Here is a 27115-nt window from a genome sequence, read left to right on the forward strand (position 1 = left end):
TACATAAGCCAATTCCTTAAAATGTGCGTGTGTGTGTGTGTGTGTGTGTGTTCACAAATATATGTATATATTTATATATCCATCCCCTTCTGGCTTCTCTGGAGAATCCTGACAAAACAATCCATCACAGGTGATGGAGGCCTGGTCTCCACTTGTGTACCATGCAGGGATGGTGTTGCTCTCATGGAAAGGCTACCACCTTCTGGGTTCCACCTTGGGCATCATTTTCTAAAATGTGTGTGCGCGCACACACACACACACACACACACACACACACACACACACAAATACCCCCCCCACCTGGATAAACTTTAAGCCCTTATTCATTCCAAGATACCTGCGATAAGTCCAGACAATATATACATTGGAAACAGGTGCCCCAAGCCAGGCCTCTCTCAGACTAAATTATAGATGGCACCGGCCTCATTACAGGTAGGCAGCTGATTAAGCATTTTGCGCTTTGCTGAGTGTATATTCCTGGACGTGGGATTTCACCTCTTCAGCCTCAGCTGCTTCTTCTGGAAAATGGGAATAATGATAGTACCCATCCCCTAGGATTATTGGAGAGTTAATCAAGATAGAGTGCCTAGCACAACTCCTGGCTACTCCCCCAAATTTAATATTATTTTCACTCACAGTGTGCACTCATGTTCCCTCCCTCACATTATGCACACAAAGACTATTAAACAGGGCTCGTGGTTTTCTTCATGGAATCCTCAAGAGATTCCACCCTTGCTTTCAAACAAACTCCTATACCCACACAGGCAGACAGCCATCATTTGTTTGACTCACACTGTATCCTGGGGTACCACACAGCTAACCTCATATGCCAGCTGACAAAAGTGAAGCAGAGGGACAGCGCGCAGTACACTTAATTTGGTGATGCTGCTGAACTGAGAACCTGCAGCTCTGGGCTCCAGCTCCTGAGCACCTGCTCTACTCCCCAGGACTCTGCCGTTCCTATTGGTTCCACTCCAGCAGATGAGCATGTGAGGCAGCCCGTGCAGACCCAGCCCTGAAACACTGACCCCGCAGCCCCCTCCACCATGAGGAAATCCTTCCACACTCATGTCTCACCTGAGACCCTCTTGCTTTCTTTCAGCCTACGCCTTTGGGCTAAATAGGAGTTACTATCCTTGGCCAAAGCCATGTCTAATTTGCTGCCCTGTATTCTCTTTCAAATATATAGAACCCCAGTTTCTTTCCTTTCTTCTCTCTTAAGACTTATTTTCCAAGATTCAGCCTTACAATCTGCCCTACTCAGTATATATATCTAGAGTAGCACAAAGACATGAAGAGATTTAACTTGGAACTTTCTCTTGGCAGCCATGTCTAAAGATCTCAAAACACCAGACAAAAGAGGTTAATGTGGTGTTGGGGACCTTGTTTCAACACAGAACTGGATCAACTGGAAATACAGGATGTGTAAGAAAGACACTAGTATGGGTGGTCAGAAACCCACCTTCCAGTCTTCTCTCTGCCACAAACCACACATCCAGAGGTAACTCATTTTGTCTATGTGTGCCTCAGTTTCTCCATCTATGAAATAAATGAGTAAATCGGATAATTTCTAAAGTCCCAAATATTTAGGATTCTCTTGACAAACAAGTGCATCCTCATATCCTCACAGACAAGTGACAACTTAGATTTAAAAAAAAAAAAAAAAAGTCATGAGTGCTACTCTTACCCCAAGCCTCTGGCAGATATCATTGACTGGCAACAGCATTCTTTCCTCCTGAGCCAGACACAGCCTCAGAAGCCTTTTCAACATAGCACTTCAGTAACTACTACCAACCATCCAGCATTAATACACAAAATAAGATTTGCATTGGAAACATTCAAGATTCTGAAAGCTTGCCCCCAGTCTAAATCCCTCAGTACAGCCCACCCAGACAGTGGAGCCTGTTGAGTTCCTGCACCCTCTGGGCCTAGAGTTCAGGAAAGCTCACCAGCCTCCCACAGATGGGTGGTCTATGAGGGACTGGTCACTCTGTGACTCCCTAGAGTCAGGAACCCATGTCCTGAGCCCATTGGAGCCCTGGAAGATGTCTCAGAAGAAGTTAACTTCTAGGCTAAGGAACAAAGGGTGGGCTGAGGCATTGCAAGACCCAACACACACACACACACACACACACACACACACACACCAACCAGCTCAGGTATTCATGCGTCCACACTCACACACACTCTGAGAAGAGTTCCTGGATAGAAACGACCTGCAACAGTGCCATCTAGTGGAGGCTGGGGGCTGTCCTGCCCTTAGAGGTCCCCCTGCTGAGCCCCAGAAAGATGATCTCCAGATACAGGGCAGTGAAGTTGTGACTTCATTCCGTTGGGGCCTCCTCCCTGACCCACCCAGCCTCCTGCCTCTAGTTCCTGTCCATTTGCCTCCCCACATCACACCTTTCTTGGGCCCAGACTCCAGGCAGAGGAAGGGCAAGACCAAACCAGGGGCCCACGTGAGAGGTCACCAGAACAGCACTGGCCAGGATGAGGAAGGGGGAGTGGGCAGACGGAGCCACTGAAGGGAAGAGTGGGCAGTGTCACATGAGCATTCCTCAGACTGGAGAGGAAAACACAGGGTGGGTGGCAGGGTCTGTGAGGTGCTGGCCACTTTACCTACACGCTATCTCTTTTAAATGGTCCAAGGGGCTGAGTCAGGTTCTGAGAAGCCTATCTCAGAGAGGCCCTCAAGATGAGGCCATCAAGGTGGGCAGAGGAACCTGGCCTGAGACCCAGGTCTGTGTGACCATCGTGCCACCTCAAACATGAGGCCAATTCTGTGAGCGTGGTCATGGGGAGTGGTCTGGGCTATGAGGCCACCGTCATAGTGGTGAGGTACCTGGAGGTGGAGGATAGCCATCACTGATAATTCTGGCATGGGGCTGGGCACACAGGTGGGAGATTTTCCTCTGCCCCAGAAATGAGCAGAGAGAAATGAACAATGATGTCCACATTCATCTCTTAGGTTGGATGGAGTCAAGCAGGACAGGGGCTGGGCGTAGATGAGGGTTTACAGTTCAGATCACCTCCTCTCTGCCCCTCCACCTGGCTCACACTGGACCACCTCTGGCCCCACAAGAAAGTCAGAACTCCCAGCATCACCTGGACCACTGGGAAGCTGCACAGTGGAAGGAAGCAGCCCATACCATAGTCAAGAGATAGCATAAAAGGGAAGGATCATCTTGTTTTGTTTTTGAAAGGACACCTCTGAGGGAAGTGTCCTCATGGCATCTGAGGGAAGAAAGTGTAGGCAGGCCTCACAGGAACTAACGTCACATTGTCCACATCACTGGGGCCATGGATGTGTCTCTGTCTCCCCTTCCCCAGCCCCACATCCCACCCCCGCTTTTTCTGCTCACTCACCTGCTTACACGTGGCCCCACCATGGCCAACCGGAACCTACCCTTGGCTCTTGACTCTACTCTCCCACCAGTGTAAACACTGCTACAGCCTTTCTCTGTTTCTTAGTTCAAATCTCAAGAGAATCTGATTGGTTTAATCTAGCCTATGATTTGGGTCCTCTGGAGGCAGATGACCTTCCTTATCCAGTCATCTGTGGGCTGACCCCAAGCGGTTGGAATGGGAAGGATAGTCAGGGTTGGATCACATGACACAAACAGAGCAATGAGAGTGTATGATGTGAGAAGGGAGTAGGAGCAGAAGCAGTATGACTGACAGATGAGTAGATAGATGGTGGGAAGATGTTTCACACAGCATTGTTTACAATAACAAAAAAAACCATTTTTCTCACTCACTGGTTCTAAATGTATTAATTCAGTATGCATTCGCTGAGCATGTGCTGCTTTCTAGACTCTGAAAGGGACACTAGACAGAAGCCAGGAAGTCTAGCCTCAGCTCAAAAAATTGTGCAGTCACGGCATGGATAGAAGACCAAGCCATAAGCAGCTTCTCGAAAGGGAGGTGCAAGGCAAAGGCTGGCAGACACCTCAAGAAAAGAAAAAATAATAAATATCCAACAAATCGAATAAACTATGCCCCAGTGAGAAACCTGCAAAGCAACTAAGACGACACGAAGAGCAATAGTCAGGCCCTTCCTGGGCTGGGGCAGATGACAACAGTATCAGAGCCCTGTGGGCCAGTGGCCAAGAGCATCGAATCTGGCAGAAGAGCTGGTTCTTCTCCAGACTTGGCAGGTCCATTCTCCCAGTTTGAACCTGCCTTTTGGCCTGAGAGCCAGCAGCCCCAGCCAACAGATACGGTGTCCTTGCCTCTACCTGAGCTTAATTCAAACCATTCTGTCCGGCCCTAATTCGGAGCTTTTATTGGGTTTTAGGTTACTCTATATATGGCACAATAGAAATATTTTTTCAATCTTAAATTAGAAACATACCACAGGAGGATTTTTTTTTTTTTGAAGGTTTTTAACAACATTGCAGAGTGAAGTGTTTTCAGCCTGCAACTGAAATCTAACCAAGGTAACCTTCCACTAGAGAAACTTTGATATCAAGAGTGGCATGTGTCCTCTGGAATGTGCTTTTCTCCCCCTTTCCCAAAAGCAGTCAACAATGGTCCTCTAATTAGTCTAGGGTGTGTGAGTGTTGAAAGTAAGAATACTCTGGGGGCATTCCCAGAAGGACTAGCTACAGAGATGGACAGAATGAACTCACCACTCTGGAAGGCCTTTCAAATGGGTATGTCCATCACCCCTATCTACTGCTATAAATTGAGGCCTGAAGAAAAGGCTGTGCTCCAGATGGATCAGGACTGGATTCCTGGCTTGCCTGGCATATTTAGACACTTGTGGCAAGTTTCAAGGGGACCATTCTCATGAGAGAAGGGAGCATGAGCTACCAGGATACAGATGGTCTGAGCTCCAGGTGGCCCAAAAGTACGTTAGCTAGAAAATGCTTCTGGCAGCCCTGTTATGAACAGCTCCTCCACTGAGCACTCCTCTGGTGAACACATTTCACACTCTGAGATGAGGGGCTCCAGGAGCTCCTTTGCATTCTGGCCGTACCTCCACTGGATGTCACAAGAATGGCCTGTTGAATGATCAGAGATTCAGGCGTATGGCTTGGCACATGGCAGGGTCCAATCCCTCGACATTTTGGGCCCAACCAGAATTTTGGAATGAATGTAGTTGTCTTTTGGAAAGAAATCAAGGCAATGAATAAGAGGCAGCTGATAAATGCCAGAAAAAAAAATAAGACAATCATGAGAATATGCATGTATTTGTCCTATATGGGGTAATCTAACCTCCTTGAATTGTGCCAAGAAACCCTGAAATCTAAAAACCAGAGCATCACTGTCTGAGGCTGCTCTTTGTCTCTGTGAACTTCCTACCATCTCCAGGGCAGAAGAGCTTGCCAGTTCGACACCACTGTTACCAAAAGGGGGACAATTCAAGCACAGGTCCAGAAGGACAATCACCCCTTTGGAGAACTGGGAAAGGATGGCTGGGTAGTGATGGGACTATGCTTGCTATCTACCCCTACAAGCCAACTGGGTGAGTGACAAATGCCAAGTAGAATAAAAACCATTTGGCACCTCCAGGCTTTGGAGCCTGAGACTGCATGGGCACCTTGCCCCCACCTGAGGACAACGCCAGCCCACAGGTCTACATGTGGCTCCTCTGATTCTGGGGCTTCCTGCATGCCTGCACCCGGTGCTGCGTCGGGTCCCTGCTCACCACTGTGGGCTAGTGGAGACAAAGTGACCTTGGTGATGCAGGTTGCTGGTTGGAGAGACGGGACCTTCACGTGGAAGATGGGAGGCTGCACAAGCCACAGACCTGAATGGTGTCCCTTGGGCACACATTATAGGATGAACTCTAAGAGGAAAAAGGTCTCTGTGGGCTGGAAAAGTCACAAAGACTTTTCAGAGATAGGCCTGGATTTGGGCCTCAAAGGACTGGCAAAAAAGGGGAAGGCATTTAAGGCAGGTGGTACAGCAAATGCTGAGACACGGAGGTGGGAATAACTGTGTGTTTGGGGATGGCCAAAGTAGTACAAACAGGTAAGCTCTGCAGAGAATCAGAAATAAGCAGTTTCATCCTCCCAAGTTTATTCCCTGGTATGTTCTGCTCTCCAAGAATCCTCTGAAGTGGCTCCTTACACCTGAAATGCCACCTGACGAAGAGAAAGCAGGCATGGCTTCCTGGAGGAGTGCCAAGTCTCCCTGCCTTCAGCCTCCCCGCCTCCCAGCCCCCAGGGTGAAGGCTTTCACAGCAACCAAAGACAGGAGAAGTCAGCTGAGCCCGTTGCCCTCTCTCCCATTTCTGGTCCCCACAATCTCAGATGGCAGCTTCTACTATCGATAACTCCCCAAGAACAGGCTCAGTCTGCCCTGCCTTGGGACATGGGGGTCAGAGTGAGCTCTGGGCCTTGGCACGGTCCCCGAGGCTGGGCAGGTTGAAATCCAGACTGGGGCCGGCCCCCTGCCTGCCCTCGGCCTTGGGAATATCGCTCCATAAACCTGGAAACCCAGAGAGCCTTAGAGCATGGTGGCCTGGCAGCTTTGGGCCCCCTGAGTCGGGGACTGGTGCCAGGCTGGCTGGCTTCCAGAGGACCTCTGGAAATGGAAAAGGTCACAGGCTCTTCTCGTCTGAAGTGGCCCACTGCAGGGAGAGCAGCCATCCGGATTCTGGGCCCTGCCTGGCCTCCAGGCCTCTCTGCAGCATCAGTCTCCCTTAACCAGCCTCAACCGGCATGTTTGCGAACACAGCTCATGTCCTCCGGCTCATCTCTCCTACCTCCTCCCCTTTCAGCAGAAAGACACCCTTGGGGAGTTCCTCCCAATGGCACCTCACGTGCCGGCCTTCCTAGTGGAGGATGTCCAGGCCAGCACCTCCACCTTCTCCCCCGGCCCCAGGCAGACACTGTCACACCCCACTGCATGGGGTGAAGGAGAGGATGACGGGGGCCCAGGCTCCCTCACCTCGGAGCCCCCGTGACCAGCACAGGAAGTGGGAAGTGAGCATGAGCTAGACTAGCCCAAACCAGCTCCTCCCCCAACACAACGCATCCTGGAAAGCCGCTGCCCCTGTGGGTGTATAATAAAGGGCGAACAGGTTCCCAGCACCGGTCACGGTCCTAGTTCACGCCTGTTGTCCCTCTGCAATTCACTCTCAGAAGTATTTCAGTTGAGATGATAAATTGTATGGCAACCCTGTTTTGCCACCTTCAAGGCTAGTGAGTGGTCAAGACAAGATTCGAACCCAGACCTGACTTCAAATAGCAAGTTTATCCACTCAGACATGAGGACCAACAAAGGCTTAAGGAGGACTGAGGGTAAACAATTGGGATGGTAGAGTAGCTTTTTTATAGAGTGGCCTACAAGCAGCACAACCAAGAAGGAGGGTCCTGGAAGGCTCTGGAGGTGATGTGGCCACAGGCTGTGACAGACAAGCAGAAGAAGGAAGCATGTGTGCAGGGGTGACAGGCAGTCTGACCCTCAGGGCTGGGAGAAACGTCTCAGCCTCAGAGACTCCACCAGTGATCCCCGACTAAGTACTCATATGGCTGCGAAGAAGACCGTATTTTCAAGTATTGGTCTATTGTCTAAAATACCTCCGTTTTGGCTTGAATGAAGGTTTGATCTCCATGGGGTCTGGATGTCCAGGACAGCTATCAAAGCCAGGCATGTGGTGTCAGACAAGTCCTTAAAAAGCCCGTGGGCAGGAGGACAGTTCATTCTTCCTCTGAAACAGCAGGGACATGTGCTGGACCAGGGCCCGGGCAGACCAGGGCAGAGTGTACAGCCTGGGCATTTAGGGAAGTCTGCCGCAGCCTCTCTGGGTAACAGTCAGCAGCAGCACCAGGAGTTTGGGCATTAACCCCTGGAGGCTTGCAGACATGGGCCACTGTGAGGGCCCCCCAAGGGAGGGGCACCGTGCATGCAGGACTGGGCACAGGCAGGAGGCCTTGGCCCAGGAGGGGGTGTCACAGAGCCCAGGAAGGCCTGCAAGCCAGGACATCCTTTCTGGCTAGCCCTGCTCCTTTTCCTCTTAAAGTCTAACTCTTTTGGAAGGTCTTCCCAAATCTTCCCCCGCAGTGGGAATAGGATCACCTCAGTTTAATTAGGACCCCCTGTCACACCATATCACAGAGACACTGCATTATTACTTCAGTTAAGGAATTTATCACAATTTGTAAATAGCAATGTGTTTGTTTGCTCATTATCTGATTATCTCCACTATAGGAATACTGCACCAAAAGCTCGGTAAGGGTAGGACTGTGGCTGTTTGATCCATCCAGATATCCCCACTGTCTAGCACACAAAATAAATATTTGTAAAGGAGCTAAATGTATGAATACATGACTGAAATTCCACCATTAGAACTTTATCAAGGTCCTTTCACTTCTTCACTTAACCAGCCTTTACTGAGCATCTGTGCGCCAGACCCAAAGTTGGAAAAAGTGGGGTTTAAAAATATCATCTGGGGACACCTGGGTGGCTCAGTCAGTTAAGCGTCTGTCTTCGGCTCAGGTCATGATCCCAGTGTCCTGGGATCGAGCCCCACATGGGGCTCCCTGCTCAGAGGGGAGTCTGCTTCTCCCTCTCCCTCTGCTCCACCCCCCCCCATTAGTGCTTTCTCTCTCCCACTCTCTCTCAAATAAATGAAAAATAAAATCTTAAAAAATAATAATCTTTTACAATACAAATACCCACGGGAGAGTTAAATTCTAAGATCCTATCAGTAGTTCACATACTGGTGAGAATTTGTTTGGCCTATTGGTTTCCAGAGCGATAGCTAGTTCAGAGGGGGGCTTGGAGGAGGCTGCTGGCAGAAGGAAGAAAGAGTGTGGATCTGGGGAGAAGGAAGAAGACAAGCCTGCAAAGGTCATGTCGGGGAGCCTGCGGAATGAATGCGAGAGTGACGAGAGGCTGGGCTGGGGACACAAAGTGTGATCATCCACAAAAGACCCATTTCACCTGGACGTGACATTGCTGTGTGGGCCCTGTTATATATTCTGCACACACCAGCCTCATTAGCCCTCACAGCAACACCAAGAGGTGAGCAGAGTTATTGCATTTTGCAGAGGAGGCAGCTGAGGCCAGAGGGGCAAGTAACCTGCCAAAGGACACACAGATAATTGAGAGGCAGAACCTGGATTCAAACACAGGCTTATTGACTCCAACCCTTCCTCGGTCCAAGGCTACTTCCATGGAGGCCCCACCCAGACTCTCTGCATGTGGGGATTTTCATGTCAGTCATTATAGGCTACGGTATAGCTTCTGCCACTGGCTGAAGGGAAGTACGCTCGGCTTTCACCACAGAGAGCAGGAGGGAAACACCTCCCACGCTAATCTTGCCACTCAAGGCCCCAGGCCTTGCTTCACAACCAAAAGACCTTGAGAATAAAGAGGCACAGCTGAAGATAGTAGGAAGTTCATACACTTTCCTCCAACTGCTCTGCCCTGCTTGGGACAGGGGCCAGAGCTCATCATCAGCCATGTCAAAACCAAAGGACCCTGGGATGGGGGAGACCCCGAAGTAGAGGGCAGGGCCTGGGGGCCCTATTGGGCAGAGAGGGAAGGTAGCCTAGAAGAACTCCATGCATCGAATGATAGCCCCTTCCCCTCCACAGCACACCCGCCCTCTCCCCAACCCCACCAGCCACATAGATGGGGCTCTAGTGGGAGGGCTGCAGCAGGACAGGGTAACTCTCTACTGTCTTGTCCCCCCCGTGCCCCACCCCCACACTGTCTCCAGACAGGAGTGTTTGACAGAGGGGAGGAAGGCCAGGCCTGGACTCCCAGAGGGGCTGTCAGGATGCAGGTGAAGCAGGTGGGAGGCTCAAAGAAGAAACTAGAGCTCAGTGAAATTAACCTGGACACGAGGCCGTGCAGCCAGCAGGGCTAGACCCCACATTTTACTGCTGAAGAAACCAAGGCCCAATATGGAGAGGCTTTGCTCTGGGCCACAGAGCAATGGAGGACTGCTCTGAGGCTGGGTTTCCAGGCCTGGAACTCTGCTCCATCCCTGCCGGCTCTGTGCCCTTAGGCCATCTCAGCTCTGTCTCCTGGTCTGTAAAATGTGGGCAGTGCTGTGCCTTCCTCAGAGGACTGCTGGCAGGATTAAACAGGTCCGGCCATAGTAGCACAGCAAGGCTTCATCCAAGACGTGTTCCTCCTCTTCCTGTCTGTGAAGGATCGCCCCTTCCTTCAACCCACGTGATCCCTGGGCTTCCAGCAAACACCTCTATGGATTGATTCTTGCTTCTGTCACAACCTGGCAGCAGTGTATGGGATTGAGTTCCAGCTATCCTCCTCATTCCCCCATTTCCACAATGAGCTGTCACACCCAGAGGGTGTGATCGGGCACAGAGACTGTCAGGGACTCGCTTTAGGTCACCCCAGCAGGCTGGTGCCAGAGATCAGATCAGGGTACTAGCAGAGCAGATCTATTAACAGAATAATCCCTGACTTGGAAATCAAATTGGCCTGAATCCCACTTCAAGCTCTGGCTTCACCACTTACAGCTGTGGGACCTTGGGCGGGATACTTAACCTCTCTGAATATCAGTTTCTTCTGCAAAATGAGGTGATACCTTTCTCCCAGAGTAGAAGTGAGGCTGGTAAAAGATCCCCGGATGTAAAGTGTCAGGTGTGGAGTGAGGCACTTGGAGGGGCTCAGCAGCTTCCCGCCCTCAACTCCCTTAAAGAAGCCAGAGGGCGGCGACACATGAAAAGGCATTAAACACCAGTAAGGCTCAGTTCTAGGGTGTCCTGAGAAGAGCAGCAAAAGGTAGAAAACCACACAGAAGCTTGTTTTTAAAGACAAAGAAAAATATGATTAAGCAGGCCCGAGAATGTTGTAATGAAAGAATGAAAATATTTTCCTTAGCAGGGCACTTGTGTGTCAACAGCTAACGGGGGTGGGAGCAGCCGCCACGAGGCCAGCAGGCACGGCCACCGGTACCACATGAGGACCCACCAGCCGCCCCGGCGGGCCAGCTGGGTGACGGAGGCCTTTCCAGGCTCTTAGTTCTCCGGCCTGTGAAACGGAACCGCCCAGTCTGGACTCAGTCTGGCCATGGCGCCCTTCTTTTCTTCCTTTTTTAAACAGAAGTTGTATATACTTAAGGTACACAATATGATGATTTGACACACATATACAGAGTGAAACGATTACTAGAGTCAAGCTAATTCACACAGCTCCTCCCAGAGTTATGGGTGTGAGATGAAAGCCGAAATCTACTCTTAACAAATATCCAGTATTCGATACAGTATTTTCAACTTTAGTCACCCCATTGTACCTGAGATCTCCAGAGAATTATCTCTTCTCTATAACCACAACTTTGTATCCTTTGACCAGGCCATTTCCTCTACCCCCAGCCCCTGGTAACCACTGGTCTACTCTCTGCTTCTGTGAATCTGGCTTTTTTAGATTCTACATCTAAGTGAGATCATGCAGTTTTCTTTCTGTGTCTGGCTTATTTCTCTTAGCATAATATCCTCCGGGTCATCCATGTCATTGCCAATGACAAGATCGTCCTCTTTCTCTTTTTTTTTTTTTTTAAGATCTCCCTCCTAAGGCTGAGTACTATTTCATTGCACGTATGCCTTCGTTTCTTTATCCGTGTATCTGTGGCTCCTTTCTATCTCTCCTTCGGTAAACTGGAGGGCAGCAGCTGTAATCACTGCCTCAAGGTCGGGGGAGGGAGCTGATACGTTGCAGTCAGGCTCAGAACGGTTAGGGATTTCTCCTGAGGTCACATAGCTAGGAGTGTGTGGTGAGGCCAGAGCAGAGCCTGCAGAGTCCCGCTCGGCCACACCACGTCCCTCCAGCAGGGCTCTGTGTTCAGCCACTCCGGCCCTGTGAGCCGCACACCCCCTGGCCTGCCTAGAGCCAAGCATACTCAGCACCTCCGATCCCACCCTCCCACTCCAAGGCGGCCCGGGTGGTCCTGTCAGCTCTGCCCCTCTCCCCGCACCCAGACACAACATGTGGGAATTTGCTTTGGGGCTGTCCTCACCCCTGTTCCTCTCTGCTCCAGCCACCATGACCGGTTTCCTATTCTCAGATTCCTGGCCTCCCTCTCACCTTCCCTTCTCCTTGTTGCCAGCCGCGTCCAACTTTCCTCACCTGATCCCTGGGTCACGGCAAGCACCCTCCTGACCTAGCACATTCTTTTCACCGCTTCCAAATGCCCCCACAAAATCCACTTCTGAGGAACACCACATGCTTCTCCCCTCTCCTTGGTTTTTTTAATAAAGTTTCAAGTTTTTATTTAAGTACTAGTTAGTTAACATTTAGCATAATAATTCAGGAGTAGAATTTAGTGATTCATCACTCACATGTAACACCTGGTGCTCATCACAACACCTGCCCTCTTAATTGCCCATCACTATCTAGCCCATCCCCCACCCACCTCCCTCCAGCAACCCTCAGTTCGGTCTCTGTCATTAAGAGTCTCTCTTAAGGTTTGCTTCCCGCTCTTTTTTTTTCTTTCCCCTATGTTTATCTGTTTTGTTTCTTAAATTCCCCATATGTATCCCCTCTTCTTCCAGTCACCCAGAGCCCACGTCCAAACTGCGGTTGTTCTGACCCTTTCCGCTACACCATGCCACCCACCTCCACCCAAGTGCCCTCGGAGGGGCTATACTAAAGCCTCACCTCAAGGGGATCCCCAGCTATAGACTCTTCCTCCTGGTTTGAGGAGGACTGGCCAGTTCCACTCAGGCCTGGGAACAGCTGCCATTGCTAGGGAAGGTCTCCCAGAAAACTTCCCAAGCAGCGGCTAGGAGGGGGGGTGGGGATGGTGAGAGCAGGAATCGGCTGGAAGCTACCCATCTGATCGCAGGACACAACACTCCCTTCCTCTCCCTGCAAGTGGCAGGCAGAAATTAGCAGCTCCTGGGCAACACTCCCAGGGCCACAGGGGGAGTATCTACGAGAAAGGCAGCCAGCTTCCACCATGCATGCTCTGCTCCGGTGAGCGCAAGCTGGGGGGCAAGCTCCCTGAGCAGCTCTACTGTTTATCCTATTTGGAGACATTCCGTTGCTGTGCAGGTTGGGAACTGATGCAACATACAAGCAATGAGATTTTCCTGAACCACAGCTGCCGCTGCTAAACACTGCCCAGGCTCAGGCCCTGCGGACCAGAGCTGGGCCTCGGACTACTTACGGTCAGGTAGATCCAAACAGAAGCAGACTCCCCTGCCGAACCGCAGTCTGGATCCCCACGAAGCCCGCGGTAGAACCTGCGGCCCACCCCAACAAGAATCAGCGTCCCTGCGTGGCTCCCAGCTACTGACTATCACCGCGGACCAGGCCACGTGCTGAGCACTGAAGATCCAGACACAAATGAGAGGTGGGCACCACTTCCGCAGAGCTCAGGCTGGTGAAGGAGAAGAGTCCGGGTGAACAGCCCTGAGTCCATGCGTGGCTGTCAGTGGGTTAGAGATGCACGTCACTGAGCCTGCTGCCCCCAGCTCCCTTGTACAGACTCTGCCAGTGCAGACCGTCTGCTGCCCGGGCTGCCAGAGTGTGGGCCATGTGACTCCACCAGCTGAGTCCCAGCTGAGCTGACCGGGATGGACACTGGCCCAAGGGGAGACAGTCTACAGGCTGGCTGGTGAAAAGATGAAGAAGGCCATAAAGAGTCTGGCTTTAGGGGCGCCCACGTGGCTCAGTCAGGTAAGTGTCTGACTCTTGATTTCGGCTCTGGTCCTGATCTCAGGGTTGTGAGATCGAGCTCTGAGTCTGGCTACACACTCAGTAGCGATCTGCTTGAGATTCTCTCTCCCTCTCCTTCTGCCCCTTCCCCCACTGCCCCCCCCCGTGCTTGCCCTCTCTCTTTCTCTCTCTCTCTCAAATAAAAAAATATGTTTTTTAAAAAAGAGTCTGACTTTAGAGAATTAGCATTTCAAAGCTAGTGAGCTGGACTAGAAGAGCCACAAGGCTGGGCTGGGGCCAGAGGCCTTGACAGCCACACACAGCTGAGGCAGCAGAAACTAGAGAGATCCTGGGCCTACAGACACAGAGTGCCAGACGGTGCTGACCCCAGGCTCAGAGGAGCTGAGTGGTCAAGGAAGGCTGCCCAGAAAGCTATTTAACCTCAATAAATGTGAGACCAGGCTGGGAACTTAAAGGATCTTAAGGGCACACAATCAGGGCTCAAATACCATTTCATCCATCTAAGAAGCATTTACCTGCCCACTTCCAGGCCCCATCTCAGGATGATTAGGACTTGATCTGTGCCCCCAAGTGTCCACGGCAAGAGGGAAGACACAGAGGTTAATCTGATAAAGGCCGTGTGGGAGAACCAGTGTTGTGAGACAAGGAAGCCAAGGAGGCTGTGGGAGCGTGTGGCAGACGCAGGACCCAGCCTGTTTTCCACGGGCAACTTCATCTCCAAGTCCAAAGCTACCATGACAATGGGGCAATTCTAGGCATGGGCAAGGTCCGCTCAGTAATAAATGGCTCTGCTTGCAGGGGAGAGCCCAGGGATGTGCTCAAATAACTTGTTTATTCTGACCCCAAGCAGCCACAAGGCTCTCCAGTGGCATGACCATTCTGGGGCGGTGGGGTCACAGCACAAAGACGCTCTGCCTCTATACCACCCATGTGGCAGGGCCGAGGCAGCAACCCGAACCAGGCCAGCCCCAGCCTCCACGCTGACACAGGCGCAGGGTTAGGTAAGCATTTGGAAAGACCAGTCAGACCATCCTCACAGGGCCTACACGAAAGGAAACTGAACAAGTGACTGGTACTCTTCGGCCTTGGATTCTTAATCCGAAAAGAAAAACAACCTGCTCCGTGCAGTTTTTCTAAGGATTAAATGAGAGCCTGCAGGTAGAGCTTGGCTCAGTGCCAAACATCCGGGGAGTTCCCCGCTGCCATTACAGGGCCGGGCTGGGCGGTATAGTCCCCCAGACCCAGAGCGGCGTCCGCCTCTCCTTCGCATCCCCACCCCAGAGAAGGTACGTGGAGCTCATGCATCAGTGCAGCGCCTTGGCTTCCCTGCTAGGACGGTCATTTATTTCCCGCCTTGTTCTAAAAACAGTCCGTCAAAGCCAATACCTCTTAGGATCAGGTGGTTACCGGCCTTCGTGTTTTGTTTCTTTTATTGTTGTGGTTGTTATTTCAGTTTACACGGAACTAACATTACCTGAGCAACTTTGATTTGACAAGCCAGATGATTTACATGCAATATCTTATTTGATTCCAATACACAGTGTAAAAACATGTTACTTCAAAACGCACGGCAGAATATCTTTTAGGAAGAGAACTGTGTTGGCCAGGTGATCTGGCAACTCTAAGCCGTATCTCCCCAGTTTTCTCAGCACGGAGGGGATCACGATCATACCTATCTCGTGCAGCTGCCACGAGGATTACATTAGATACCACAGGAGATGGGCTAAGCACCGTGCAGAGCGCGAGTCCCTCCCTATGCCTAGGAAGTACCAAGAATGAAGTATGAACCCAATAAAGATTTGCTGATTGACTGATCGATTTGCACATAGTAAGCACTCAGTAATAACATTTATAGTTGCCATTTGTTCAGGAATACTCACAAATGGGCATGGTTGATCATTGGCAATGAGGCTCTCTAGACATGGTTCCTGAGCTGGGATAGGACAAAAACAAGAGTTAAGGCAAACAGAGAGAATTCTCTGGAAGTTAAAATGATTATGGGACTTTTAAGAATAAAGGTGTCTAAAATTCCCCTTTAAGCTGTTTGCTCTGCCAAACCCTTCGATAAAATCTGCCACACAGACAGCCTTGGGTGTGTAGTATGGTCGGGGCAAAATGGTTGGGGCAGCACCCATCAGATTTACGTAAAGAAGAAAAGATACACAACACACATAGGCAGCAAAGTGGAGAGCTGATTAAGAACTCAGCACAGCAAGCCCTAGACACCACACATTGTAACCTATAGGATGCCATTACAAGGACAGCAAAGGAGTATGTGATTCAAAACTAACAGGGAAAAGATGGAATAAACAAATCCAAAAGAAGACAAGAAAAAAAAAAGGGCAACCTCATGTGGGACAAATAGACAGCATATAGTAAGATGGTAGATTCAAATACATTTAATACAAATGGACAAAATGCTCCAATTTAAAAAACCCAAATGAAAGGCTATCAGAAGTATTTTTTAACTTAAACATATCTGTTTAAAAAGAGAAACATAAGGGGCACCTGGCTGGCTCAGTTAACAGAGCATGTGACTTTTGATTTTGGAATTGTGAGCTCAAGCCCCATACTGGGCATAGAGCTTACTCAAAAAAACAAACAAAAAAAAGGATTCCAGAGATCCACACACTGGCCACTAACCATAATACAACATAATCAATGCTATATNNNNAGCAGGAATAAAGTGTTTTTAAAAATAATAAAAAGAAAAACATAAACCTCAAAAAAATAAAAATACAATACAGTTATTCTACTTCTATGTATTTACCCCCCCAAAAAAATGAAAATACTAATTTGAAGAGATCTGTGTATCCCCATGCACTCCATTGCTAAGATATGGAAGCAAACCTAAGTGTGCATAGATAGATGAATGTATAAAGACAATGGGGTATAAAAAAATTTTTTTAAGAATAGGGTAAAAATAGAGAAAGTAGCAAAATAATAAAAATAAAAACACATATAATTTTTTAAAAGACGTGGTATATATACACAGTGGAATATTACTCAGCCATAAAAATGAAATCTTCCAAACTGAGGGTTTTAGTTGGGAGGGGGTGGGGGATGGGTTGGGCTGGTGTTGGGTATGAACGAGGACACGTATTGCATGGTGCACTGGGTATTATACGCAAACAATGAATCATGAAACATTACATCAAAAACTAATGATGTACTGTATGGTGACTAACATAACATAATAAAATCTTTTAAATTATGTATCAATAAATTACGTATCATTTTCCATAATCAATAAACTAAGCTGGGTGCATTCTTTATTGAAAAAAATGAAATCTTGCCATTTCCCACAACATGGATGGACCTAGAGGGTATTATGCTAAGAGAAATAAGTCAGGCAGAAAAAAAACAAATACCATATGATTTCACTCATATGTGGAATCTAAAAAACAACAAATGAAAAACAAACGACATAACAACAAAGAGAAACACTCATAAATATAGAAAAAAAAAACTGGTGGTTGCCTGAGAGGAGAGGAGTGGGAGAAGAAGAAATTAAGTGAAGGGGATTAAGAGGTACAAACTTCCAGTTATAACATAAATAAGTCATGAGGATGAAAAGTACAGCATGGGAAATAGAGTCGATAATATTGCAATTTGTATCATGACCAAGGGTAGCTACACTTATTGTGATAAACATTTCATAATGTATGTAATTGTCAAATAGCTATATTATACACCTCAAACTAATAGAATACTGTATGTCAACTACACTTCAATGTAAAATAATAAATAAATAAGAAACATATAAAACATAAGTATATAGAAAGATGCCACCGTCTGAATATTTGTGTTCCCCCAAAATTCACAGTTTGAAAGGTGATTGTGTTGTGAAGGAAGGGCCTTCATGAATGAAATTCGTGCCCTTATGAAAGAGGCCCCACAGCACTCTCTTGCCCCTTCCACCATGTGTGGTCATAGTGCGAGGAGGCTATCTGTGAAGAGGCAGGCCCTCACCAAACACCTAATCTGCCAGTGCCATGACCTTGGACTTCCAGCCTCCAGAACTGTGAGAAATAAATTATTGTTGTTTATAAGCCAGCCAGTCTATGGCATTTTGCTATAGCAGCTCCCATGGACTAAAATAGAAAGGTTACAAGCTGAAGGATAGAAAAGAATATACCATGCACTCAATAACCTAAAGAAGTAGTGTGTGTACAGTGTGACTACTATTATTAGTCAGCAAAAACCTTAAGGCAAAAAGCATTACTAGAAAACAGGAGAGCCAGTTCATGGTGACAAAATGTTAGGTTCATCAAGAAGATAAAATAATTCTAAATTTGTATGCAGTCAATAATATGTCCTTAAGACATGTAATATGCCCTCAAATATGGGCAAATCTACCAAGAAAAGAAAGAAATTCTCAAAATAGAGATTAAGTAATCAGTAGCTATTAAAAGAAGTAGATAAAAAAATCAATAAGGATAAAGAACATTTTAACAACATGTAACAAAGGGACGATTATAGAACAGTGCACCCAACACTTAAGAATAAAAGTTATTTTCAAGTACACACAAAAATGACAAAATTAACATATAATGGACCATGAAACAAATCTCAGTGAACTGAAAAGTACTGAAATCATAATAGTGTGTTCTCTATATGCAATTAAGTTAAAATCAGTAACAACAACAAACTCTAAAATATATTTATATGTCTGGAAATTAAGGGACATATTTTGAAATGACTAGTGGATCAAAGAAGAAGTCCTAAGAGAAAATAGACAATCATTGTAAGTTAAGTAAATTGAAAAATATTATGCACCAAAATTTGTCAGATACAGATATAGCAATGCTTAGAGGAAAACTTACAGTCACAAATGCCCATGTTTGTAATGAAAAAAGTGAAAATTAATGAACTAAGATTGTTCTCAAGAAGTTAGCAAAAGAGATTTGGGGGAGATGGCAGTCATGAGAGAAGAGTTTTTTCATATTCCCAGATCCCCCTATCAAAACGGGAAGTGCTTAGTTAGTAAAACTAAAAACCTATGGACCTTCACAACAAAAATAGATATGACCTAAATAAAGGAAGAGGTATCCCATGTTCATGGATTGGAAGTCCCAACATTATTAAGATGGCAATTGTCCCCAAATTGGTTTATAGATTCAAAAGAATCCCAATCAAAATCCTAGCAGGATATTTTTTAATAATTTGCCAAGCTGGTTCTAAAATTTATAAGGAAATGCAGAATGACCTAGAATAGGCAAACAACTCTGAAAGAGAAGAACAAAGTTGGAGGACTTACACTCCCTGATATCAAGACTTACTGGAAACTATAGTAATCAGCACAGAATGGCACTGGCATATGGACATACAGGTCAATAGAACAGAATAAAGTCCACAGATAGATGCACATATATAAGGTGAATTGATTTTTACAAAGATGCCAAGGTAATTGAATAGAGGAAGAAAATCTTTTCAACAAATGGTGCTGGAGAGATCACATAGCCAGGAAGAGACAGAGCAGGAATCAGAATGTAAGTCTGTCCAGCTCCAGATCCCACAATCTAGATACTATGAAACAAGGCAGGAAACTAGAGAAGAGGGTAGCGAAAAGGGGGGAAATAAGGCCCTCTAGTCCACCCTGTCCCTCACCAAAATGGATGGAGGAGCACCTCACCCCTAGGGAAGGGAGTATCTCCACATACACATCAAAGTTGTGCCATGAAAAGTGATCAGGATCAGCAGGGAAGGTGTGCTTTGTCCTGGAGATGTTGTTTCCCAAGACCAACAGAACAAGCTGCCTCCTGGGATAGACAAGAGAAGAGTCTGGGCCTCGGGGGCCCTTGGAAGGGTGGGCATATAAGAGCAGAGGGAAGGAGAAGAAGGGAAAAGCCAGAGAGGGAACGTGGACTCTGAGGTGGGCTCTACAGAATGAATGCTGCTTACTGATGGATTCCAGACCCAACCCCTCACTTTATGGGTGTAAAAATGGGCCCAGAAAGAGAAACTTAAAGGAGGTTGCATAGCCATGTGGCAGATCTAGGATTCAACTTTAATGCATGTTTCTCCACAAATACAGCTAACTATGGTAAGTGGGGACCTTCCTGAGAAATTGGGACAGATGGCCACCGTGACTGCCACGTGGAGGGTGTCTGTTTCAACATTCCAGCAGAGGTTCCTGTCTCCCCTTTCCCCAAGGGCCCCACCTGTCACCCACCTAGTGACCTTCTTCACTTGAGAGCTTGCTCAGGAGCTCAGGGCAATCCCCCGGGCCTACACTCCCCGCAGGGCTCTGCAGGCCCAGCTCCTGTCCCTCAGGCTGAGTGGCCAAGCCAGGAGACTACTGCCCCCACCTCTGCTCTTAGCAAGCCCCTGCCCTGAATCCGACAAGGAAGGTCCAGTCTAAGGAATCAGACTGCTTCGGGCGGCTGCCCACCCAGCGAGTCTTTGACTGCCCCCGCAGGCCCCAACAGTAGATGGTTCTCTTTGCTAGCACATGAAGGAGTCCTGCCAGCCCAGGAACACCAGGAGGTTAAGTTTAGAGCTGGCACACACTAGTTGAGCAAAGCCCAAGTTAGCCTTCCAATACCCATAGTTTCAGCCTTTTCACATCAGTCTGACCAGTAAATCCACTGCAGGCCGATGTGCCAGGGCATGGCTCTGTGTCGAACAGGACAAGAATATGATCTCTCTCAACACCCACCTCATTTGGACTCCCCCAATTGCACCCCTAAGAAAGCCTGACCAGAGGCTGACCTTTCTCAGTCTCTCCCATGGGCCTGAGGGTTCCCAAGGGCAGAAACCCACTGGAATTCAACCCTGATTCCCAGCAACAAACCCAGCCATAGGAACTTAGTTGATGTTTGCTAAATTATCATTACACATAAGACTGCATTCTGAAACCCTCCTTTTGCAAAAGTTTGATGTTGGTAAGGTAATTTATTTTCCATTCTTCCTAGTTTCATGATATAAAATTCCTTTAACAGAAAACTCAGCCAAGTTAAATGGAAAAAGAGGTTGCCATGTTTTGGCCAAGCCAGGATCGCTAGCTGGGGGACCTGAAACTCTTGAAGCTGTGAAGGTGGCTTCCCCAAGCAGTGGGAAAGAGGGAGGAATTCCTGCAGCTGGGGGCTGAGGGTTGGGGTGGGGGGACGGATAGGATAAAGAAAGTGGGAGGAAGCAAGGAAGCAGAGGAATCTAAAGCAGGAGGGCTGTGCTCCTGCCCGCTTGACCTGACCTGCTTCTCCTCCTTCATCCTTGCCTCTCCCTCAACCCTCCATCCAATCAAACAGCATGCTCTGAACCTACTCCCTCCTGAATATTCTCAGATCTTCCACCTCTCTCCACCACCTGGTCCCAGGCACTGTTTTCCCTCCTATGAAGCACTGCTCCTTCCAGTGCAGACTCCATACAGGACCAGACAGATCTCTTAAGAACAAGTCTTATCACACACTCCCCTGCTTGAAATCTTTCAGCAGCTTTCCACACACCTTGAAAAATACCCAAAGCCCCTTTGCTGTATGGCTGCACACAACCTGGTCCCTGCCCATCTCTGCCCATCCACCTTGCATTCTTTTTTCCAGACCCCATGCAAGCCTTCTCTCAGTTCCCCAGACACACCAAGTTTTCTGTCTTCAGGACCTTTGTGTCACTCTTGCCCAAGGAACACTGACCGCATCAGTTCATCATTCTCACCTCAGCTGGATCTGTGCCAGCCACTTAATCTAAAGCACAGTCCCCCAGTTGTTTCATTTCTACCTCCTATTGAAATGTATAACGATGCTGACTATGTTTGTTTACTTGATTAACAGTCTCCCGCATAAGAAGGTAAGCTCTGTAAGGCAGGAACTGTGTTTCTCACCTTCACCACCACACCCCAGCACTGACCCAGCATCTCCCATACAGCAGATGCACCAAGACCAAGGATTTGGTGCTGAGGGAAAGGTAGCAGAGAGTCTCCTACTGCCCTGTGAGAAATCACCATGGGGTTGCACCCACTGCAGCCCCCCACACCCGAAGCCCAGGGAAGCTAGAAAGAGATACAGACACTGTGGTCATGAGGCAGGCAATGTTACACAGCAGGGATGAGAACCAAGAGCTGGAAAGAGAAACATGCCAGGAGGGTAGAGAGAAGCCCTGGAAGTCAGCTCCAGGAAAAGACACCTGACCCAGTCAAACATTCTCCCCCTCCACAAGTCCACATTTATGACTGCACCTAGGACCAGAGGAGAATGGAGCCAAAATGGGAGCGTTTTCATGTTCTCCTGCTCTCAGATGGGGCAACTCATGCTCAATGAGAGAAGAATCTGGGCAGCCAAAAGAAACAGGCTTCTGTATAAATGGGTATAATACCGACCTCAGCAGATCATTGTGAAGATTAAGTGCTATAATATATAGAAAGCAGCTAGCACCTTACCAAGCAGAGAGTAGATGCTCTTAATCCCATCCTCCCATTCCCCCACCTCCCAAGAAGAAAGACTGGGGACACATGCCTCCTCCAGTCTACCTCTCCCTGCCTCCTCCAGTCTACCCTAAACTGTGATATCTGGGTGGGAAACAGCTCCGGGCTGCAGATGCTATGACAGCGTTGCTTAAATTGAATTACACTGAAATCAGAGAAGGCTTCAGCTCTCCCAGGGAGTTCAGAAGTGTTCACCCTGAGAGTAACTGCACACTGCACAGGAAAAGGCATTCAAGTTGATAAGAAGTCATTCGGATCACCATCTAAGGCAGCTTTAGCCTTTGAAATAAACTCGTTCCTTATTAACACACACTTGGGATTTCTAGGACTGAATATTATTTCTATTACACAAAGCCCATTTTGAAGACATTTTTTTCATGCTGTCAGGGTCCTATGTAATTTCATCTCTCCACAGTGTTACTCTTTCACATATATAGAGCCATAGGTCCTCATGAGAAAGGAAAAGAGACAGAATGAGCAGGAGTCATTGATCGAACAAGAGCTAAAAGCAGGGCACCAGTACATATGACGGACAATGTCATTGAGAGCCTGCTAGCCATAAAACAGTCTTTAGACTTTTCCTGAAAGCAATAGGAAGCCACTGAAGCCAAATCAGGATTTAAAATAGGAAGTGGCTGATAAATTATCTTTCTAGAACACTCACTTTCATTATAATGTAAAAGACAGACAAGAAGATGGAGGGTAGAGAAGAGTAGTGAAGAAACTATTCAATAGAGGGGCACCTGGGTGGCTCAGTCAGTAAGCCCACAACTCTTGATTTTGGCTCAGGTCATGATCGTGGGGTCGTGAGATCAAGCCCCAAGTCGGGCCCTGCACTGGGTGTGGAGCCTACTTAAGATTCTCTCTTTCTTCCTCTCCCTCTGCCCCTCTCCCCCATGTGTGCACACTCTCTCTCTCTAAAAAAAAAAAAAAAAAAAAAAAAAACTATTCAATAGACAATAATACTGTACTATAAACATGTAATGTGATAAAAATTGTTACACTGGCAATCATATTACAATGCATAAATGTATCAAAGTGACACACTGTATACCCTAAATTTACACAATTTTTTAAAGGTTTTATTTATTTATTTATTTGAGAGAGAGAGACAGAGAGACAGAGAGAGCAGGAGTGAGAGGAGGGGCAGAGGGAAAAGCAGACTACCCACTGAGGAAGAAGCCCAACGTAGGGCTCGATCCCAGGACCCCGAAATCATGACCTGAGCAAGGCAGATGCTTAACCTACTGAGCCACCCAGCGCCCCAAGTTTACACAATGTTACATGTCAATTTATCCAAGAAAATTTGGAAAGAAAAAAAAAATTTTTTTTTTAAAGATTTTATTTATTTATTTATTTAACAGAGATAGAGACAGCCAGCGAGAGAGGGAACACAAGCAGGGGGAGTGGGAGAGGAAGAAGCAGGCTCATAGCAGAGGAGCCTGATGTGGGGCTCGATCCCGTAACACCGGGATCACGCCCTGAGCCGAAGGCAGACGCTTAACCGCTGTGCCACCCAGGCGCCCCAGAAAAAAAAATTTTTTATTAAAAACTTGCATAAGTGAAATGTTTTAGATCATGCTTCCAAAATATTTCATAATATTTTATAATGAATTTTTAAACATAAAAAAGAAACTATCCAAACATTTATTTAATTTAGATATGATGCCCAAAAATACAAATGATAAAAGAAAAAAAATAGGAAAACTGAACATAAAAATTAAAAACTTTTGTGCCTCAAAGGACAACGTGAAGAAAATGAAAAAACAAGCCATAGAATGGAAGAAAATATTTGCAAATCATGTATCTGATAAGAGACTTTCCTTAAGAGTACAAAAAGAACTCTTACAACTCGACAACTCAACAATAAAAAGGCAAATAACCCAATTAAAAATTGGGCAAAGGACTTGGATAGACATTTCTCTACAGAAGATATACAAATGACCAATAAGCACATGGAAAGATGCTGACCATCATTAGTTCTTAGGGAAATGCAAATCAAAACCATACTGGGATTCTACTTCACACCCACTAAGAGGCTATAATCAAAAAGAAAAGGGGCAAGTATTAGTGAGGATATGGAGTAATTGGAACCCTCATAAATTGCTGGTAGGAATGTTAAATGGTGCAGTCACTTTGAAAAAAGTTTGGCAGGTCCTCAAAAAAGTTGAACAAAGAGTTACCATATAATCCAGTAATTCTACTCCATTCCACCTGAGAATATTGAAAGCATGTTTTCACACAAAGACCCCTACAAAAATGTTTATAGGAGCATTTTTCAAAATGGGCAAACAGTGGAAACAATCCAAATGTGCAAGATTCTGATGAATGGCAAACACGTGGCAGATCCATACAGTAGAATATTATACAGCCACAAAACAGAATGAAATACCGATACATATGACAACATGGATGAATGCTGAAAACACAATGCTAAGTGAGAGAAGCCAGTCGCAAAAGACCACATATTGTATGATCTCATTTATGTTAATGTCCAGAATAGACAGAAGATAGATTGGTGGTTGCCTGTGACTGAGGGAGGAGGGAATGTGGAGTGACTGCTAACAGGAATGGATTTTTTGGTGAGGGGTGGATAAAAATGTTCTGGAAGTAGATAGTGGTAACTGACGCAAGACTTTGTGAATACACTAAAAACCACTGAATTGTACACCCTAAAAGGGTGAACTTTATGGTATGTGAATTACATCTCAAAGCTGTTACTAAAAAATAAAAAAACATTCACTCAATAAATAAATCTCCAGGCACTGTTCTAGGCAGTGAGGGAACAGTGAACAAAGCTGACACAAATTCCCGCTCTTGTGGAGCTAACATTCCAATGGAATAATCCTAGCGAGAGATCATGAAGGTCTTAAAAAATTAATGGCAGAGAAGTGGATGGATTTAAGAGAGGTTCTAAAGCAATAATCAACATGGCTTGCTGACCAATTGGAACAGAAGGGATGTCTGAGATCACCCTCTTCCAGGCCCCACAGTAATTCCTATTGATACACCCCAGACCCCCAGGATCACTGTTTCTCACCTTAAAAGCACTGGAAAATTGGACAAAGTGCTCTCTACAAACCAGAAATTTCAGGAATCTCTGAAACATAAAAAACAGAGAAGATATGGTTTGAAAGAGAAAATTCAAGCTTGAAAGGATTTAGTACATAAAAGCAGACAGGACCCTAAGGCTACTCAAACCTCAGAAGTGGTGGACCCCAAGAGCAGGAGAGTGTTGGGAGAGAACTCTTGATGGGTCTCCCACATTTCTGCATGTCTTATAAACAGAGACACTGACGGCTTTTGCTCCAGACTATCCTAGTCAAACAAAGGATGCTTGAAAGAGCAGCCAGATGGGTCATCCTCTCCTTCATCTCTTAACCTGCTAGAAGCAGGCAGTGATATCTGGCCCAAGTGGAGTCAGTGAGGGAGACCACAAAAGGATGACAGCATAGAGTCTGGAGACTCCTAGGAAAAATGGGAAGCTCCCACCTACAGAGACTAACTAAGTGACACATCCTCCCCCCACATAACCACAAAGTGCAGTTATAAAACTCAGCATCCACAAGTTAATTTAACCTCAGATAAGGGAAAGGGAAAAGGAAGGAAAGAAATGCAAGGGATACCTTTCCTTTACACCTACAATAAGTAATTAGAAAATGTGATAGAAAAAGGAAATATCCTATTCATGAAAGCAAATAAATAAATAAATAAATAAATAAATAAATACCATAAGAATCAGTCTAAGAAGAAATTCATAAGACCTATATGGAGAAAGCTTTAATACTCTGATATTAAAAAACTAAACAAGGGCACCTGACTGGCTCAGTCAGTAGAGCGTGCGACTCTTGATCTCAGGGTTGTATGTTGGAGCCCCACATTGGATGTAGAGATTACTTAAAACTAAAATCTTTATACAAATTTTTATTCCTAAATAAATTATTTGATGTATTGTTCTTACATGGGGAGATTTGAAATTATAAGAACATCAGTGCCCTCAAATTAATCTATTAACAATGCAATCTCACTCAAAATCATAATAGGCTTTAAAAAAAAGCTAATAAGGTGACTATTATTATTATTACTATTATTATTATTCATCTCAAGGAAAACATATGCAGAAGAATCAAGACAATTTTGAAAGAGAAGACCAATGAGCAAACTTGCCCTATCAGACATCAAAAAGTTAATAATAAAAATAGCTTCATAATTAGGATAAATATATCACAGATTAATGAACATAACGGTCTAGAAGCAGACCAACAAATATGGGGAGAATTTTACATAAAATAAAGATGGCAATTCACATAAATAGAGAAATATTTCACTATTCAACAATGGTGTAGAGACCACTGGCTATCCATTAAAAAAAAAAGATAAAATCTTCATGCACAATAGTAATTTAAATTTTTTTTTCAGCAAATCAAACACCTAAAGGTAAAAAGTGGGAAATTTTACAAAGTCACTAGAAAAAATAATTAAATATATATTAATAAAATTGGTAAGGGAAAAATCCTATCAAATAAAGAGATCAAAATGTAAAACCTCTGCATGACAAAAGATACCATAATCTAAGGTTAAAGTGAAACAACAGATTTGAGAAAATAATTAGCAAGGGCTAATATCCATAATAAAAAAATTTCTACAAATCACTGGAAGAAAGTCCACATAATAGAAAACTACACAAAGGATAGAACTGGGGAAGGTAATGTGCAAGATGAGCCTAGGTTCTCCTGTGTCAGAAAGTAAGGAAGTGCTTGTTGATGGGAATGCAAATTGATGCAGCCACAACGGAAAACAGTATGGAGGTTCCTCAAAAAATTAAAAATAGAATTGTCAAATGATCCAGTAATCCCACTAAGGGTATGTACCCAAAGAAAACAAAAATACTAATCCAAAAGGATGCATGCTCCCATATGTTTATAACAGCGTTATTTACAATAGCCAAGATATGGAAGCAAACCAAGTGTCCATCCATAGATGAATGAATAAAGTATATGTGGCATACACACACACACACACACACACACACACACACACACAGAGGAATATTACTCAGACATAAAAAAAAAGAATAAAATCTTGCCA

At 46.2% G+C, this 27115-nt stretch overlaps 1 long non-coding RNA gene across 1 annotated transcript in view; it reads right to left on the reverse strand.

Annotated features, from left to right (window-relative positions):
- Positions 1-25669, reverse strand: part of LOC121104271 — a 211626-nt gene extending 185957 nt beyond the window's left edge. The window contains exon 1 of the long non-coding RNA XR_005836560.1: positions 25068-25669. This is a non-coding gene — a long non-coding RNA (uncharacterized LOC121104271). The remainder of the gene's footprint in view (positions 1-25067) is intronic.
- Positions 25670-27115: the final 1446 nt, after the last annotated feature.

This window comes from Ursus maritimus, unplaced genomic scaffold (genome assembly GCF_017311325.1).
Source record: "Ursus maritimus isolate PB19 unplaced genomic scaffold, ASM1731132v1 scaffold_20, whole genome shotgun sequence".
NCBI lineage: Eukaryota > Metazoa > Chordata > Mammalia > Carnivora > Ursidae > Ursus > Ursus maritimus.